This window comes from Chiloscyllium plagiosum, chromosome 11 (assembly GCF_004010195.1).
Source record: "Chiloscyllium plagiosum isolate BGI_BamShark_2017 chromosome 11, ASM401019v2, whole genome shotgun sequence".
NCBI lineage: Eukaryota > Metazoa > Chordata > Chondrichthyes > Orectolobiformes > Hemiscylliidae > Chiloscyllium > Chiloscyllium plagiosum.
In genome coordinates this window covers 21,187,389-21,206,012 of record NC_057720.1, presented here as the reverse complement: position 1 = coordinate 21,206,012, position 18,624 = coordinate 21,187,389, and the positions used below count along the sequence as shown (strand labels likewise).

General features: G+C 40.5%; 1 long non-coding RNA gene across 1 annotated transcript in view; it reads right to left on the bottom strand.

The window, feature by feature from the left end:
• Positions 1-18,147, bottom strand: part of LOC122554208 — a 24,129-nt gene extending 5,982 nt beyond the window's left edge. Inside the window, exons 1-2 of the long non-coding RNA XR_006312930.1 lie at positions 18,066-18,147; positions 8,791-8,857 (exon numbers count right to left, since the gene is read on the bottom strand). This is a non-coding gene — a long non-coding RNA (uncharacterized LOC122554208). The remainder of the gene's footprint in view (positions 1-8,790; positions 8,858-18,065) is intronic.
• Positions 18,148-18,624: the final 477 nt, after the last annotated feature.

Below are 18,624 nucleotides of genomic sequence, written 5' to 3'. Positions count from 1 at the left end.
AGAACTAGAGGGCATAGGTTTAGGGTGAGAGGGGAAAGATATAAAAGAGACCTAAGGGGCAACATTTTCACTCAGAGGGTGGTACGTGTATGGAATGAGCTGCCAAAGGATGTGGTGGAGGCTGGTACAATTGCAACATTTAAGAGGCATTTGGATGGGTATATGAATAGGAAGGGTTTGGAGGGATATGGGCCGGGTGCTGGCAGGTGGGACTAGATTGGGTTGGGATATCTGGTCGGCATGGACAGATTGGACCGAAGGGTCTGTTTCCATGCTGTACATCTCTATGACTCTATGACTCTATAAACCAGGGTTAATTTTTTTTTCTGATGACCTTCAAACCCACTTTCCTGCCTGTTAACCGTAAACCTTGAATCCCTAACCGATTAGAAATCTGTCCATCTCAGCCTTGAACACAGTTAATGGCCTAGCCTTGACAGCCTCTGTAGTAAAGAGCTCCACAGGTTCACTTCCTTCTGAGAGAATAAAAAAAATTCTCCTCATCTCCGTCTTCAATGGATGACCACTTACTCTGTGGTTCTGCCCTCTTGTCCTGGACTCTTCTACAAGGGGAGCAACCTGTCCTCATCTACCCTGTCAAGGCCTCTAAGAATCCTATATCTTCAATTAGTTCTTCGCTCATTCTTCTGAACCCCAAAGAGTACAAGCATAATTTACTCAATCTCTCCTCATAAGACACCCCTCCATACGCCGAATCAATCCAATGAACCTTCTCTGGACTGTCTTCAATGCCAATATATCTTTTCTTGGATAGGAGACCAAAACTGTTCACATTATTCGAAGTGTGGTTTGACTAGTGCTATGCGTAGTTTATGAAGCTTTATTTGTCTTTCCTACTACTATCAGAATTTGAATGCAAGCCTTTTGCAATTGAATCACCAAGGATGTCATTGTTCCTGAGTTTCTTTTCACCCTTGTGGATAGTGTTACTTTGTGAGGTACATCTGGTTCTAATCACAGTTGAATTCTGGAGAGAAGTCACATGACTGTTAGGGTCTTGTTTAAAAGCTCCTTAATGTCGAATATTTTTAAAAATCCAGTTTGCTGCAATAGTTATAGTATTGGAACTCTACCTTTGTGGCTTTTTCAAATCTCCTCTGGCATCAGAATTCAGAAGCTAACATTGTAAGCCAAATCGAGTATCAGTAAGCAGGTTTTTGATGAACGAATATCACTTCCTGACAACATTGATTACTTCTTCTCCCACTTTGCTGGTGGTTGAAGGAAGGTGATAATAAGACCATAAGACCATAAGACATAGGAGCGGAAGTAAGGCCATTCGGCCCATCGAGTCCACTCCGCCATTCAATCATGGCTGATGGGCATTTCAACTCCACTTACCCGCATTCTCCCCGTAGCCCTTAATTCCTTGTGACATCAAGATTTTATCAATTTCTGCCTTGAAGACATTTAGCGTCCCAGCCTCCACTGCACTCTGTGGCAATGAATTCCACAGGCCCACCACTCTCTGGCTGAAGAAATATCTCCGCATTTCTGTTCTAAATTTACCCCCTCTAATTCTAAGGCTGTGTCCATGGGTCCTAGTCTCCTCGCCTAACGGAAACAATTTCCTATCGTCCATCCTCTCCAAGCCATGACCATTTACATCCACCCTGCTTTTGTGCAATTTCAGATAGACGTCAATGTCAAAGGTGAACTGGAATAACTAGTCTAAGGGTATAGACAGTTCAAGTTCGCAGGTCAGCATCACGACAGCTAGGATGTTTCAATCCCACATACTGAGCTTCTTCTTAGCGGTGCATGCAGGAGATGGAATTGGTATCTCTGATGGCAGCAAATACAATCCAGAAGGTGAAATTGGTTTATGACTGAATAGAGAAAACCTGGTAGATCTGACCTCAGAAAGTTAAGGCTATCAATATTGTATTTAAATTAGTGATTGCACTTCATTTGACAAGCCAGTGTGACAGCTGTTCTGAAAAACAGGATTTCTACCCAATCAGGAATAGGGGCCAAAGGCAGGTAATATGGAGTTAGGCCATAGATCAGCCATGATCTCATTGAACGGTGGACCAGGTGTGAGGGACTGAATGGTCTACTCCTGTTCCTATGTTCCTATACAATGAACCTCCCTTTTCTCTTTCAGACATTTCTGGAAATCTCTACCGTATCCTGCTTTTCGTAAGATTTACAAGTTTTCTTTACAGTCCAAACAATCTTTTATACTTCAAGATTTGTTTTTGATAATTATTTTTGAATTTTTTTTTCATCAAAGCATTTTGCATGGAGTTTTATAAAACCTACCATCAGAACAATAAATTGCATTTTCATTGTTTACATGTTTTAAAAACAGTAATATTCTCGGTGTTGCAGAATCATGTGTTTTACAGTGTATTATAATTATAAATTGTCAGAATGGAATATACCTGGCATTATGAACAAACAGATACACCCTCGCATTGAAACAGGTTTGAGGTTCAACCTCAGAAGATTTTATCACTGTATTAATATTTTTTCTAAAACGACAGAAGAATGCATTGTTCACACACATGCACACTTTTGTTAAAAATTGAAAGGGAACTATCCCTTTAACATGCTTGCACAGACCAATACATAAAAGCCATTGAAGTGCTGCCAGCTGGTAGTGGGACTCATCAATGTATCTTGTATCAGAATAATTGGCTCTCCCTGGTTGCCAAAAGGGAATACACTGGCTTACAGTGGCCTTTCAATGCACTAATGGGAAATGATCATTTTATCTTCATGAACATATCAGCTTTTAGTCAGAATGTACTCATTAAGAAACATGGCCAGCAGCTTTTAGTTTATTTTTGTCACCCATTGCTCTTATGGATTTAGAAGAGATCTCCAATTCTAAAGATTTTTCACAAACAAACTGACTACTCTTAGGAAAGAAAATCTAAAGAAATGCCTGTTGGATTGAACTCATATCTATTTTCGCCCATGTTCTTTCCTTTTGTCATTTCTGGCTGTATCGTAATTTCATGTTTTATTTTTCTTTTCTGCACTTATATAGACTTACCATGAGACCATTGATGTCTCATGGTAACGTCTGTTGGAGTCACTTGTATTTTATCTTGAGAAAAAGGAGGAAAAAGAATCAAATTAACAGGTTAATATATATTGTTTTCCTTCAGTTGTAGTTAATCCAAATAGATAAAGTTAGCTCCTCACAATCAGTTAATGTTGCTATCAGTAATCATTTGGAGAGTTGAACTTCAAGAAATACAAATTAATTTATTACCCTTGGAATGGTGCCTGTTTACTGCTCATAACTATCTGCCTTTTTGCTTTCGTACAATAGATAGAATTCTTTCTAGAGTTGAAAGGCTTCGGTGCACAGTAGCCACTTTAGCATCAATGAGCTCCAACATTCTGCATGAAGATATGGAGGCTGGGGGTGGAAATGGTTCATGTGCCATACAGCAGCATGGAATAATTCCCGGAAAAGTCAAAACAGAAACACACCAATGATTCCAAAAAAGAAACATGCTGGAACATTTGATTTATGCTATGAATATGCGCTTCATTAATTCCCAGTGGAGAACATTAAAACTCAGCTGCATGTTCCTTCTAAGTGATACTTGGCTAACTCATCGGCACAACCATCTGTCTGTAATACATCCGCAGGTACCTTTCCTTTGTAGGAAATCAGATTCTGTTCCACTCAAATTGCCTCACTGAGGTAGCAGAAGCAAATTTAAAAACTCCCACCTAAAAGAAAGCAAAATTCTGTCAACTAACTGTTCCCAAATCAAATACATACACACAAAATTCAATGGCATTATTATTGAACAAATATTGAGCTGTCTTTGTTTTTCCAACAATAATAATATCCCTATTCTGCAAATCAGGCTATTAACTGCTGTGTGATTGCTCCATTGAACAATATGGGAATGCCTAATAATTTCAGGTACACTGTTAAAAGGGTTAACATAATTCTAGATCTCTGTGTTTATCCAGTGACTTCATACTCCACCCCTCAGCCATGATTTCCAGATTCAGAGATTACTTACTTTGTAATTTTAGTACACTTCAGTGTGGGATCATCTGTATTGCTTCAACATCCCTTTACTTACTGCATCCATTAATGCTGATTTGCTACACTGAACGTCTCCCTCCACCACCAAGGGTTAGTCGCATTTAGATACATATATTACCATGGATTAACTGATTAACTGGCACACTCACTGCATACTTTTTCATTTGATTTTTAACATTTAAATTCCCTGACTAATCTAGTCCTGTTCTAAGGTCAACATCTGAATGCCCTTTCTCGAACAATCCTGTTGTTCCTCTGCATTATTCAGCTGCCACCCTCACAGAAAATAAATACATTGCAACATGCCATGAATATTTGAATAAAGAGTTCAATATTATGTGGAGCAGCAGATTTGTTTTCCCATTAGTGGAGAAGAGAGCAGAGTTGCATTTTTTTTTCCCTCTGAACAATCGCGCATCTTTCCTGCTCCATTAGCTGACGACCTTCTTTCTGTTAATGTGTGGGTCGGTGCAGACTGACTGCAAGAATTTTTCTCTCAGTTTGTGTGACACTGCTGTTAAGTATAGCTATGACATCTCATCTGCATGGATGAAAGCATGTGTTTTTTTTTCAAGTTTCCAGTGTAGAAGGTTCTGAGCATTGCACAGAATCAAAATGTAAAGATGAAAAGCTGTCGCTCTGGAATCACACGATTACCCTGACTAAAATCAGACAGGGTTTTAGCCAACAAAGTATAGCCTGCAGCACCATCAGCTGTCTCTTGATTTCACTTTTTCTTTGGGACTGTGGGCTGATTTGATAACTCACTAGTCGTAAACTTAACGTATCCCAGTTCAGTGTGAAACATTATTCCCAGCTCGATTTGGTGCTGGGAAACTGTTACCCTACCCTTTCCTCCCACCCCCTGATACACATCGCCTTCCCCCTTCCCAAAGCCTCAACCCAACTCTTCCCATGGTTGGAGAAAAGTCCGGAGCTTTAACCATGCCAGGAATTCACAGGCCTGTTCTCTTCCTATCCCGCCCCCATGCCCCGTTTAAAAATGCAGCCTGACATCTGAGGATACTTCATAATGGAGAGAAAACAAACATCGAACAGGTTATATGAAGGTTAGATGTCAACAAAGTGGTAAAGGTAAAATTGCCACAGCCTTAGCAGAGCATAGGGCTGCTATCTTATTACAGAGAGCAATGACTGTAGTGGTTTAACCTGAGGGTCACCATGCCTCAGTTGAAGGGAAAGGCTGAGAAGGAGAGTCCTTTATGGTACCCTCTAACCATGTTGGTATCACTCTGTGCTACAAGTCAGCTGTCCAGCCAACTGCGCTAACTGACACCTATCACCAAATGGGTGGAATTTGAGGTGGATAAAAAGTTGGGAAGAAGTGGAGTAAACTGAATTGCTTCAGAAAGGTTATTTCTCAAGTGTTATAACCATACAGCATTGGTAAATCATGACATCACTTCTGCAGGTGTTTCTTCTATTGTGCTAGCTTCATATTCCTAATGTGAGATTTTTCATTTTAAAAAATGCTATACCAGATTGAAAGTGTGTCTATTCCTCCCACAGTAAGTCTTTGTGTGACGGTTTATTCAATCCTCACATTTTTTGACCTATCTGCTATGCTTTACACTTTAGTGCAAAATTCTATATCAGATCAAATGTGTAAATAATTTAACACTTCTTTTTATTTGCTGCATCGCCTGCCTCAAATGTTCAGCTCTCTGTTGGGCGTCAGCAACCAATTTGGTCCATTGATTTGAACAAGAACGTAAGAAATAAGAGCAGGACAAGGCCATTCGGTCCCTCAAGCCTGCTTCATCATTCAATAGGATCATGGTGGATCATTGGGCCGTAACGTGGGTGGTACGGTGGCTCAGTAGTTAGCACTACTGTCTCACAGCGCCAGGGATCTGGTTCAATTCCACCTTTGGGCAACTTTTTTTGTGAAGTTTACACATTCTCCCCATGTCTGCCTGGGTTTCCTCTGGGTGCTTCAGTTTCCTCCCATGGTCCGATGATGTGCAGCTTAGATAGTTTGGCCATGCCAAATTGCCTATAATGTCCAGGGATGTGCAGGATGAGTGAATTAGCCATGGGAAATGCAGGGGTCCAGGGATAAAGTGGGGTGGGGTGGGGAGGGGGTCTGTTTTGAATGACGTTTGGATGGTCAGTGTGGACTCAACGGGCCAAATGGTCTGCTTCCACACTGTAGGGATTCCATAATTCCACTTCCCTGCTCAATTCCCGTATCCCTCGATTCACTAAAATCTATCTATCTCAGCCTTTGAATATAGTCAACACAGGAGCATTCAAAACCCTCTGGAGCAGAATATTCCAAGGATTCACAGCTAATTGATTTAAGAAATGACACCTCATCTCAAGTCCTAAGTGATTCACCAGGTTAGTTATAAATTAGATATTTTTAAAAAAATTGATTTGGAGATGTTGGTGTTGGACTGGGGTGTACAAAGTTAAAAATCACACAACACCAGGTTATAGTCCAACAGGTTTAATTGGGAGCACTAGCTTTTGGAGCGCCGCTCCTTCATCAGGTGGCACAACCACCTAATGAAGGAGCAGCGCTCTGAAAGCTAGTGCTCCCAATTAAACCTGTTGGACTATAACCTGGTGTTGTGTGATTTTTAACTTTTAAAAATTAACATTTTAAAATAAGACACCAGAGAATGCATTCACAAATACCTACAAACATGTCTGTGCACAAAAACAGGCATGCCTTCAGTGAATTTCAAACAACCAGCGCTATAAATTGTATGAGCAATGGTTCTGAAAGGGTTAATGTAAGAGACTGCATTAAGATCCACCCAAGCTGATGATGTCATATAGACTTGGGTGGATTAAAGACAGGTTTGCAGACCCATGTGTATCTCAAAGCCTTCACATCATTGCAGAACACAGTTATGTTATTTGTATCTGATAATTGTCATGTGAAAAAAACATATCCCATCATGATAAGAGTCTCTTCCAATGAAGACAAAGATTCAAGATGGTGTGGACCAACTAAGCCCTTAGGCCCAATCAAAGAAATAGAAATGGTGGCAACATTTTATCAACAAATACACACAAACCAATAATTCTTTATTATTTTTCAGGGGTATTGTAAATGAGTAGCTGTTTACGGGAGTTCATAGGTGAAGAGGAAAGTGTTGGGCCGAATATTGCACATTTTATGTAAAGGCAGATCTGCCTCAGGGAGAATGGAAGCGCTAAAAAGAGAACATTTATACAACCAACTCCTTTGGTCAATATTTGTCAGTGAATGATGATGATGATGATGCTGTTTGTGAGGGGCCAGGAGGAAAAGCGTTCCTTTGATGCAATTGAGTGCAATAGATTGAAGAAAGTAAACCAACACATGGTATTTCACCATCAACTGTCACTTCAGCTATATGTTAGCTCAGCTGCCTCACACATTTGGCCCAGCAGCAACTCCCAGAGGATGTCATCAACACTCACTGTTTAAATACCCATAAAAATCTAAACAGATTGAAGAAGGTAAAAAAAAGGCACTTAAGCAGCAGGGAAAGAATGATGCAAATCATATTTTCCCTCCTGAAGTCAGGTCTATAGATTGCTTGTTTTGGAAATTATTAGATTCCAATCTGTGAATTTTATGTGATTATACCATAACACATAGTACGTAGATAATGGGCCCACTGATCCACCGCATAACGTGCCAAGTTTTTATTTCTATTTATATATATAAAAAATCTTGTTATAATCTGATTTCATTAGTTACCATAACATTGTTAAAAAAAATGACCAGTGGCAAGAGAGAACTAATCAGAACTCACTCTACCGTAGACATTAATGACAAAAACAGAAATTGCTTGGAAATCCGCAGCAGGTCTGGCAGCATCTCTGAAGAGAAATCACAGTTAACATTCCAGGTCCACTGATCTTCAAGGGTCACCAAACCCGAAATATTAACTCAGATTTCTCTGCACAAATGTTGCCAGACTTCCCGAGATTTTCCAGCAATTTCTGTTTTTGTTTCTGATTTACAGCATCTGCAGTTTTTTTGGTTTTTATCACATAGCCATTAGCAAGTACGAAGGCACACCGGCTAAAATTTGGCGTAATATTGGGATATAATTCAAGCTGTGGTACTAAAGGCTACATTGCACCATCAAACCGTTCCCATCCTTATCCCCAATCCCACGGCAGTAAACCAGAAGACCTATAATCCAGCACTGATGCTGAAATTTGATAGCCCAATCCTATAATCAGAGAGAATACAGTTGAAACTAAATGAAAGCATTTTATTAAACACTAAGATACATGTGATGGCGCTGAGATACAATACTTATCTAACAAATGAGCCTGCAGCCACGAATACCCATGATGTCAATTCCATTTGTTTGACAAGTACTTTATACAACAGGTCCTCAACATATGTTGTACTTCTCCCAGAATATACAATGGGTCTTCTATTGGCATAATTATTGTAGCTTGTTAATTAGGTTAGTATTAATTGTGGTTCATTAAAAAGTGTCATAACAATGTCTGGAGTAATTTGAAGAAGCTATGAAATAGTGTTCATTATTCTAGGTCTTATAGCCAACAGATCCTATGATAGCACTCAGGGGTAAGCATCTGGTTGTTGTCATAATGTGCAGTGTCAGTTGATTTGTCAGTGTCACAGATACACACAACCTCAAAACTTCAGCACTAGTATAACTCCAAACTGGTTCAAACCAGTTATACAATTAACAAAACATTTCATGGACCTGTTTGTATTCTAATAACAGCATTTAACTTACATTGGCATGATGGTGCAGAACTTTCCCAGGGAATTGACAATTGAAGGTAGCTATCCCGATATCTGCTCTTTAAAAAACAAATATTAAGATTTTTGTCATAAATTTATTTTAATATTCTAACATTTCAAGGTTCTCCAGTAGTTATTCACTGATTGCAAATCAAATTTTGCACTCCGCTTCAGTCAAGGATACTAGTCAAGGCTTTGATATATCTGAAGCCTAATTTTTGCTTCTATTTAAGATCATGCTTATTTGTGCAACAGAAATTATATAATTTCAGAATCCACGAGACATTGGACCCTCCTTGGGTCCCTGGTTTATGTCATTGGTATTAAATATTTAACTATGAAGTAATGTAGACTTGGTCTTTAACATTTTTGCCAGGCCAGTAAATACCATGTCTGGCTGTGTACAGATTTCCTTCAAATCCCAAGATAGCAAAATCCCAAGTAGATTTTCTGCATCATCTCTGCTCTCATGTCTCTGGGGATGATGACTCAGCTTCCTTTGAACAAGATCTCATCTTTAAGTTTATCTCAGAAATAGAAGTGTCTTTAATCTTTGGAAGAAATTCATTCTTACACCCTGTCCATCTAGCACGAAAAGTTTATTTCAACGTTTGATGTTTTTTGAGTTTTCAAATGGATTTCAGCAAGGACAGGAAGACACAGCATCATATTGATGTTCGCAATCTGTTCGATTAACTCATTTCCAGTCTTCGGGCAGGCACACTTTACGATCAGTGCTTCTTCAGCTCTATCTGTCTAGACAAGCCTGACACTCAGTGTCAGACATGCACAAACATCCTTGTGTAAATCACTTAGAGCATACATCTACAAATGATCACCGCTTAATATGTTGGGAGGAAATGCTAGTTGAGATTTGTTGGCCTGCAGTGGGCTGATAGGGCAGGGGAAAAAAAAAGAGGATCTTGTCACTTTTGTCCTGGAGGAACATGAGGACCAAGTTTAACTTGTTTGCTCCCAGAAAATGGAAGTTGCCTTCTCTCAGTAAATGTTCATGTTGGGGAGGCACTTTTTAAAAAATATTGTATCATATTTCTTTCAAACACCAAGACGTAATTCAGAATAGAGCTCCCTAAATCTGGTGTTTTTGGTATAAGGTCTGCAATACATGTCAGTTTTGACTCCATGCCAGGTCCCAACTTGGAGTGTCAGTGCAATTAGTCAACTTCCAACCTTACTGAGTTTCTACCATTGTTTGCTTGATTAATAGAGGCAGGCAAACAAGATGTAATGCCAAATCTTTATAAACCACAGGCCACATCTGTTGTTTTGTGTCCAATTCAGATAAGACACCACTGTTGAGGAAGGATGTCAAGACCTTCATGCAGAGGAGCTTTACTAGAATGTTTGCAGGGATTTCAATCACATGGAGAGGTTATAGAAACTGGGCTAGTTTTCCACAGAACAGTGAAGTGTATGGTACAGTCACCAGTGTCCTACCAGACCATAAGGTGGTTCTCCCATTCGAGAGAGACAATTCATGGTGGTTTAACCTGGGGGGTGCGGGGGTCACCTCTCCTCAGGCAAGGGGAGAAATAGAGAGGGAATGTCCATTATGATAACCTCAGCTGGTACAGGAATTAAACCCACACTGTTAGTATCACTCTGGCATTGCAAACTCGTTGTCCAGCTAACTGACCCCCGCTACCTAGTGAGGTTCAATGGGGGAAATAATATGGGTATTTAATACCTTGAAGGGCTTTCTGGAACAAATAATCACAGAATATCTGCAGTTATGGAAGCAGGCCATTTGGCCCATTGAGTCTACACCGACCCTCTGAAGAGCATCCCACCCAGATCCACCCCATCCCTTTAACCCCACATTTCCCATGGCTAATCCACCAAGCCTGCACATCCCTGGTCACTCTGGGCAATTTAGCATGGCCAATCCACCTAACCTGCACATTTTTGGTCTGTGGGAGGAAACCAGAGCACCCGGAGGAAACCCACACGGACAAGGGGAAGAATGTGCAAACTCCACACAGACAGTCACCAAAGGTGAGCGTTGAACCCCAGTCCCTGGTCTGTGAGGCAGCACTGACCCATCGTGCCACCTTAAGGAAATAAAGAAAAAACTGTTTCCAACATCGGGAGGGTCAATAACCAGAGAAGAGAGATTTAATTTTGAGGCACATGATTCTGCAATCTCGTCCTCCCAGAGATGTATATACATTGCAGGGAGCAGTTTGGAAACTTGCAGTGACCACTCAGTGATTTTCTGTTCATTACTGTTAATGGATGGAAAATTATAGGCTACTTAATGATCGTGCAATCATCCGGTACTCATTAACTTGCTTATTTGCCTCTAAGGTGAATTCATTTCTTTCATGAATCACTCAAGGATAACACTCAGGGTATAACAACTGGCTGGGGAGATAAATGCTATGTCAAGGGACTATAGTACACTGATAAAGCAATCTTCCTACCATTATACAGGGCATTAGTGAGGGCATACGTGGCGCATTGTTTGCAATTTTGGTCTTTTTACCTGAAGAGGAATTCATTTGCCTTGTGTGTAGTACAACAATGGGTTATTAGACTAGTTCCTGGAATAAAGGTATAGTCTTAGCAAGAGAGATTAAACAGACTAAGACCTGGAGTTTAATTGAATGAGAGGGTTCCTTGAATGGGTGATATAGGTGGGAGCCATCACAACATTTAAGGAATATTCAGATAATTACTTGAAGTGCCATGATTTATAAGGGATTCTGGATTAGTGGTGCTGGAAGAGCACAGCAGTTCAGGCAGCATCCGAGGAGCAGTAAAATCGACGTTTCGGGCATAAGCCCTTCATCAGGAATACAGGCAGAGAGCCTGAAGGGTGGGGAGAGTTTATAAGGGCACAAGCCAAATGATGGAAAATGGGATTAGAATAGAGAGATACTTGAGAACCAGTGTAGATATGATGGACCAGAAGTCCTCTCTCCGTGTTGGAAAACTCGATAATTCTAACTGAAACATACAAAAAGCTTAACAGAGCATAACAGGGTGTATGGTAAGAAAATGTTTTCCTGGCTGAGAAGATCTACAACAAATGGTCATAGAGTCAGAATTAGAAGTTGATCATTTAAGACTGAACTAAGAACAAAAATCCTCCGATAAAAACATGAATGTTTGCAATTGTCTAGCCTACAGAGTTCAGTCATCGAGTGAGTTCAAGATAAGATCAAGATTAATGGCCCTCTTGGAATGAAGGAATAGGCGTTGAGGTGAAAGCTCAGTCACCACTTTGCTGAATGCTGCAGCAGGTTCAAAGTGACCTGCTCCAGCTCCTGTTTCTTGTGTTTCCAACTCCATTTTACATCGAGAAGTAAAATGATTTGATTTCCTAAATGTACTTGTTACATGTTTGAATGCTGAACACTGATTCTTGATCTTTCAATGTTCCTCTCAAAAACATAAAACATAGCAATCAGTCAGCTCAACTCTGAGCAACTTGGGCTCTCCATCTGATAGAAAAGGAAGAAGGTGCCAGCCAAAAGCTAAGTACAGACCTGATTTCTTAAGCTCCTTCCTTGTAGATTGTGCAAGTTCAGCTGATCTTATTAGAATTCCAGCTTGGCTCTGTCAGCATTCCCTCTTCCTCTCTCAAACAGGAATGATCATACCTTCAGCAACTGGTGCACAAGGACACCCAGGTCCTGCTGCACACTTCTCTCTCCCAGTTTACAGCCATTCAAATAGTAATCTGCCTTCATGTTTTTGCTTCCAAAGTGAATAATCCAAATTATACTGCATCTGCCATCGAATTGCCCACCCTCCCAACCTATCTAGATCATGCTGAAGGATCTTTGCATCCGCATCACAGTTCACCCTTGTTATGGACCAGGTCAGACACCCTCAAAACATTTTAAGAGGGGAGCCCAGACCCTAATTTCTTTTTTTAAGCAGATGTAAAGTGGATACCCCAGGAGTGATGCAGTTGGTCAAACCACTCGGCTTTAAGCAAAATAGAATTTATATAAACACAAACAAAAGAAAACAGAATTTAGAACAATATGACTTGTATTGAATGAGCTACCAGAGGAAGTGGTGGAGGGTGGTACAATTGCAACATTTAAAAGGCATCTGGGTGGGTATCTGAATAGGAATGGTTTGGAGGGATATGGGTTAGGTGCTGGAAAGTGGGACTATATTGGATTGGGATATCTAGTCGGCATGGACGAGTTGGACTGAAGGGTCTCTTCCGTGCTGTACATCTCTATGACTCTATGACTTATTTGAAAACCCAACCCATCTCTTTCGCAAGTTAACAAAACTGATCCAATTCCCTCAATATCCCATAAATACACTCTAGGCAAATGGTACATTGAAACACAGGTTCTTACAGGTAGGAGAGGTTTCAAACAGTAGAGTCAGGCAAGAAAACCTCTGTTGAAGCATCGAACTTTGTTTCACTGTAACTGTGTCCCTGTTACCAGCAGTTTTCTGACTCTCTGCTAAAACTAATTCGAACAAGAAAAAAACTTGTACTGGAAGAATTGGCCCCTCTCCTGCCATTAACAAAAGTAGCCACTTCCAGACATATCAGCACCTCTGCCTTTACAACCCCATCTTGAAAAAAAACAAGGACAACATAACCTTGTTAAAGGAATGCTTTTTCACACCTTCCCACCCAACTTGGTATCATCTGCAAACTTGAAGCTGGGGCCACAACTGTTTATAATTTATATTAATGTTTTGGAGGAAGCAAGTGAATGTACTGTAGCCAAATTTGCAGGCAACACTAAACTAGGTGGAAACACAGGTTGCAACCGAGATACAAACAGTTTAGAGAGATATTGGTGGGTTAGGTAGGCAGGCAAAACGTTGACAAATGGAGTATCACCTAGGAAAATGTGAAGCTGCTCATTTTGGAAGAGAGAATTTTTAAAAAAGTATTATTTAAATGAAGAAAATCTACAGAAAGCTGCAACACAAAAGGATTTTAGTGTACTTGTGCATGAAACACAGAAACCTAATGCACTGGTACAGCAGGTAATCAGGAAGCCTAAACGTCTATTGGTCTATTTAAAATATTTCAAATATTGTAAATATTTCAAGGGGGTTGGAGTATAAGAGTGGGGAAAGTCTTTGATGCAACTTTGCAAGGTATTTGTGAGACCATGTCTAGAGTACTGTGAGCAGGTTTGTTCATCTTATTTAAGGAAAGATATTATTTTGCTGGAGGCAGCTCAGTGAAGGTTCACTAGGATGATCCCTGGTATGGAGGGATTGTCTTGTAAGCAAAGGATAAACAGTTTGGGAGTCTATACACTGGACTTTAGAAGAATGGGAGGTGATCTCATTGAAACATATAGAATTCTTAAGAGCCTTGACAGGGTAAATGCTGAGAAAATGTTAAGTCTAGGACAGAAGCATAGTCTCATAATTAAGGGGCACCAATTTAAGCCTGAGGTGAACAGGATTTTATTTTGCTCTGAGAGGGTTGTTAGTCTTTGGAACTCCTTGCCACAGACAGCTGGTGGGGCAGAATCCTTGTGCATATTTTACGACTGAGATAGATAGATTTGTGATCATTTGGGGAATCACAGAAAGAGCAGAAAAGTGAATATGAGGAATGTCGAGTCAGCCTTATTAAAGGGAGGAGGTTTGAGGGAGTGAAAGGTTTACTCCTGTTCCCACCTCTTCTGGTTTTGAAGGATTAATGTTAGTGGTTGCATTAAACACCAACCAGTCTGATGATTTCATTAGGGTGGGGAAAGGCAGAGCACCTCAGGATCTTTCAGAGGGATCTAGGCATAAGGGAATATTCCAGATGGTCTCTATGCACACCTCCCATCTCACTGCTTTCTGGTCAAGAGGAAATCCAAGCCATCACGTTTAACTTACTCTCGTAATATGCATTTGCTATGATACAATAACTTCATTTTATTTAAAATAAGAGTCCTTTCTTGTAAGGGCTCACTAGAGGATTTCCTCACCTTTTATAACTCTGTTAGACCTCTTGGTTTAGTCACGTGAAGGCAGAAAACAACCCCAAACATAGTGGTTGGTTTCACGGTACACAAGCCCCTCCACAATAGGAGAAAGTGAAAACTTTGGCAGTTAGTGTGAGTTTTATTTTAATATAAATTGTCCACACTATCGCATCAAAACAGTCATAGAGATATACTGCATGAAAACAGCCCCTTCGGTCCAACTCATGCATGCCGACCAAATATCCTAAATAAGGCAAAAGTGAGGACAACAGATGCCAAAGATTAGAGTCAAGAGTGAGGTGCTGGAAAAGCACAAGTCAGGCAGCATCCGAGAAGCAGGAGAATCGACATTTCAGGCAAAAGCCCTTCATCGGGATTCCTGATGAAGGGCTTTTGCCCAAAACATCAATTCTCCTGCTCCTCAGATGCTACCTGACCTGCTGTGCTTTTCCAGCACCACACTCTGGACTCAAATATCCTAAATAAGCCTAGTCCCATTTGCCAGCATTTGGTCCACATCCCTCTAAACCTATCCTATTCATATACCCATCCAGATGCCTTTTCAATGTTGTAATTGTACCAGCGTCCACCACTTCCTCTGGCAGCTTATTCCATACACGTACCATCCTCTGTGTGAAAACGTTACTCCTGAGGTCCCTTTTCAATCTTTTCCCTCTCACCCTAAACTTATGCCGTCTATTTCTGGACTCCCCCAACCCAGGGAAATGACCTTGTTTATTTACCCCATCCATGCCCCTCATGACTTTATAGACCTCTATACAGTCACCCTTCAGCCTCCGATGCTCCAGAGGATACAGCCCAGTCTATTCATCCTCTCCCAATAGCTTAAACCCTCCAACCCTTGTAATATTCTTGTAAATCTTGTCTGAACCATTTCAAGTTTCACAACATCTTTCCTATTGCAGGGAGACCAACTATGCTGTGTAAAATGAAAGGCTTCAAACTAATGAAATGGCACGATACAATTAAGTTCTCAGCAACATCCATGGATTAGCCCCATTTTATAAAAACACTGTCCACCTGTGTGCAGGATTAATGGCTCTGTTATATCAGACATTTATAATTTGTAGAGTGCATTACTGGCACTTTGTAATGAGGTGCTTGTTGATACTATGATCAAAGAGTTCTACCAATAAAGTCAGATGAAGATTGTAGGTGGAAACTCATATGGAGCATAAAGCTGTTGGGATTGAAAAGACTGCTATTGTATCATGCTGAACAGATTTATCCCTCATTTGGACTCATGCTTAATATACTTTATTGGCTGGCAAGATTCTCATGTTGGCAGCTGCTGTGCCCTGAGCTTCCTTGCCCCTCAACTCAAATTCCCTCTGCCAACTTTCTTGCCTCTCTACCTGTTTGTCCAAGGTCTTGATCATATGTCCCAAAACCTTTTTGTGGCCCATTGCCAAATGTTCACAGATTGTGAAGTACCTTGGGACGTTTTCACTGCTTTAAAGTCATTACATACAGTAAATGCAAATTGTTGGGTTCAAAATTGAGGAGCAGTCAGCAAAGAGGAAGGTGGTGATGGTCACAGGCAAAAGGCACCTGTCAACTGAGATATACAATTGATAATTAATCTAAATGGCATTTAAAAATAAATTCCTATGTATTCGTATATTCTTTACTTGAAAGTGCTTTAAATTAGTTAAATTATTGAAATAGGTTGGCAGGCAATCAAAGATTTGGTAACTTATGGTGTAGATAGATTATCTATGGGAGCTAATAACATGTCTTTCATATACAATAACCTAATTACGCTCCCTTTCGTTTGTGATAATTCCCAGTTAATCTGGCTTTTTCCCAAAAATATACTTTATTCAAATGTCAAGAAAATTACACAATGTGTGACTTGAATATTACAAATTGTACAAGAAAATTCAATTGGTCCCTACACAGCATGTTCCACTCTGTATGAATGTAACAGTCTTAATATTTACAAATTGCATTTCAAATTGGAAATTACAGAAAATGTAAGCTATTTAACATGCTTCCCTATAGCCTATGTTCCCTCTCAAGTATGTCAATACAACTTACAACAAACACTCTCTGTAAGATGCACCACCGCCTAAAGTATCTATCCCCCATAGTATACTGTAGTTGAAAGGTCTAGGCAGTGACCATTCCCCATTGCACCATTGCCCCAGGCTTTGGTGCAGCCTTCAGCAATGTAGATCCTAGAGTGTGGCAGCCTAATTGAGGACAATTCTTTGAAATGGAAGAGCAGCAAGTTTCAGATAGACTAAACAGCGTCCGTCACTGAATTGATGTTTAACTCCATGTGCATCCAGGGAAAAGCCCAGAGAGCACCGAGTCCCGTGTCACAGAGCTGCTTGGGAGTAACCTCAACCAAAACCATCGCATCTGCCTCCAGATCTGCTTCAGTAAGGCACATTCTACAAGGAATTGGACAAGAATCGCTTCCAAGCCATAGCCAGCTTGAGGCCAATGTGCAGAGAATGTAAGAAGGATCTAAGGGGAAAGCCTTTTGGACAACTTCATCTTGGTGCTTGCTTGTAAAAGTTCAGATGATGAGGCACTCTGCCAAATGCCTTTGACAGACTGCTCAAGGAACCATTCAATTCCCGCAGACGCTCAAAGATCTTGCACCACAGCCTGAAAGACTTGTGGCTAAAGATGATTTCCTGTATAAACATCTCCATGAGAGACAGCTAGTACAACACAACCTAACAACTTGGGGCATTCTGCGGTAATATGACCAGGTCCATCTTTTGTGACACTGGGGACAGATAGAACTTGCACATGTAGTGTCACTTGGTGTTTGCATAACGAGGATCTACCCTAGCACTGCAGCTGCAGGTAGAAGTGGTAAAGGGATAAAGGTGATGTTGGATACATTTCCTCCCCCTTTATTGAGAGTTTGTCCCTGTGAACACAGTCCATGGTCAACCTCCAAATAAACCAGAGGTTGGCTCATTTGATTGCCATAACAATGTTACAATAGCATTCACAGAAAGTACACACTATCACTGGATAACATGCTTGAAGGCGACTTGAGTCCCCTGCTCAGGAGGAACAGACCAGACCTGAGCCATGTACAGTGACACTGAGAACACCTCATCACCGACAAGCAAGTTCACATCTACAATGTTGAGTTCACTTCTCACATTTCTGGGAGCACTGCTCCCACATGCTCAGTTTTTGCTTGACGATAGCTACTCACTCTTTCCAGTTTTTCTAGCACACACCCTGCAAACCATATCCCCAGCACCTTTTGACATTCTGATCTGACAAATGAATGGGCATCAGTCATCAATTTCCAAAGAACATTGAAGCAATTTACCTTGGCTCCTGGGGCCAGCTCGAATTGGTTGCAGATGCTAACCATTCTGCACACCAGCAACCGATGCGAGCAGAAGATGGTGTTGTCACTCTGGAAAAGTCTGCTTTTGTAACTGTCGCTTATTTGGTAGTGTTAGAGCAGCCTCTACTGGAGGAACTGGAGCTCAAAAAGGTGGAAAGAATCTCTATTGTTGTTGCAACTGAGCTGTAGTTTTTTTTAATTAGAAGCTTCAAGCATAAAACAGTTCTAATCGCTGAACATGTGCGCATGAATCCAAATTAACTGATGCTTATAATTGGCAGTATTAAGAAACCACCCTCTGCAGCACACAGTGAAACACACTAATATGCTAATATTGTGTTAATCACCATGAAAGTTACTGATTGTAATTTATAAGCACATGGTTAATTTGAGCAGAAGACTGAAGTAGCCTTCAAGCACATTATTCAGTAATAATGTGTACCTTTATTTTTATGATTGCCATTACAACATTATTTTACCCCATATCATCAAAACCTTTCACTGACAGTGAAATATATTTACTTGAACTGAAGTCGAG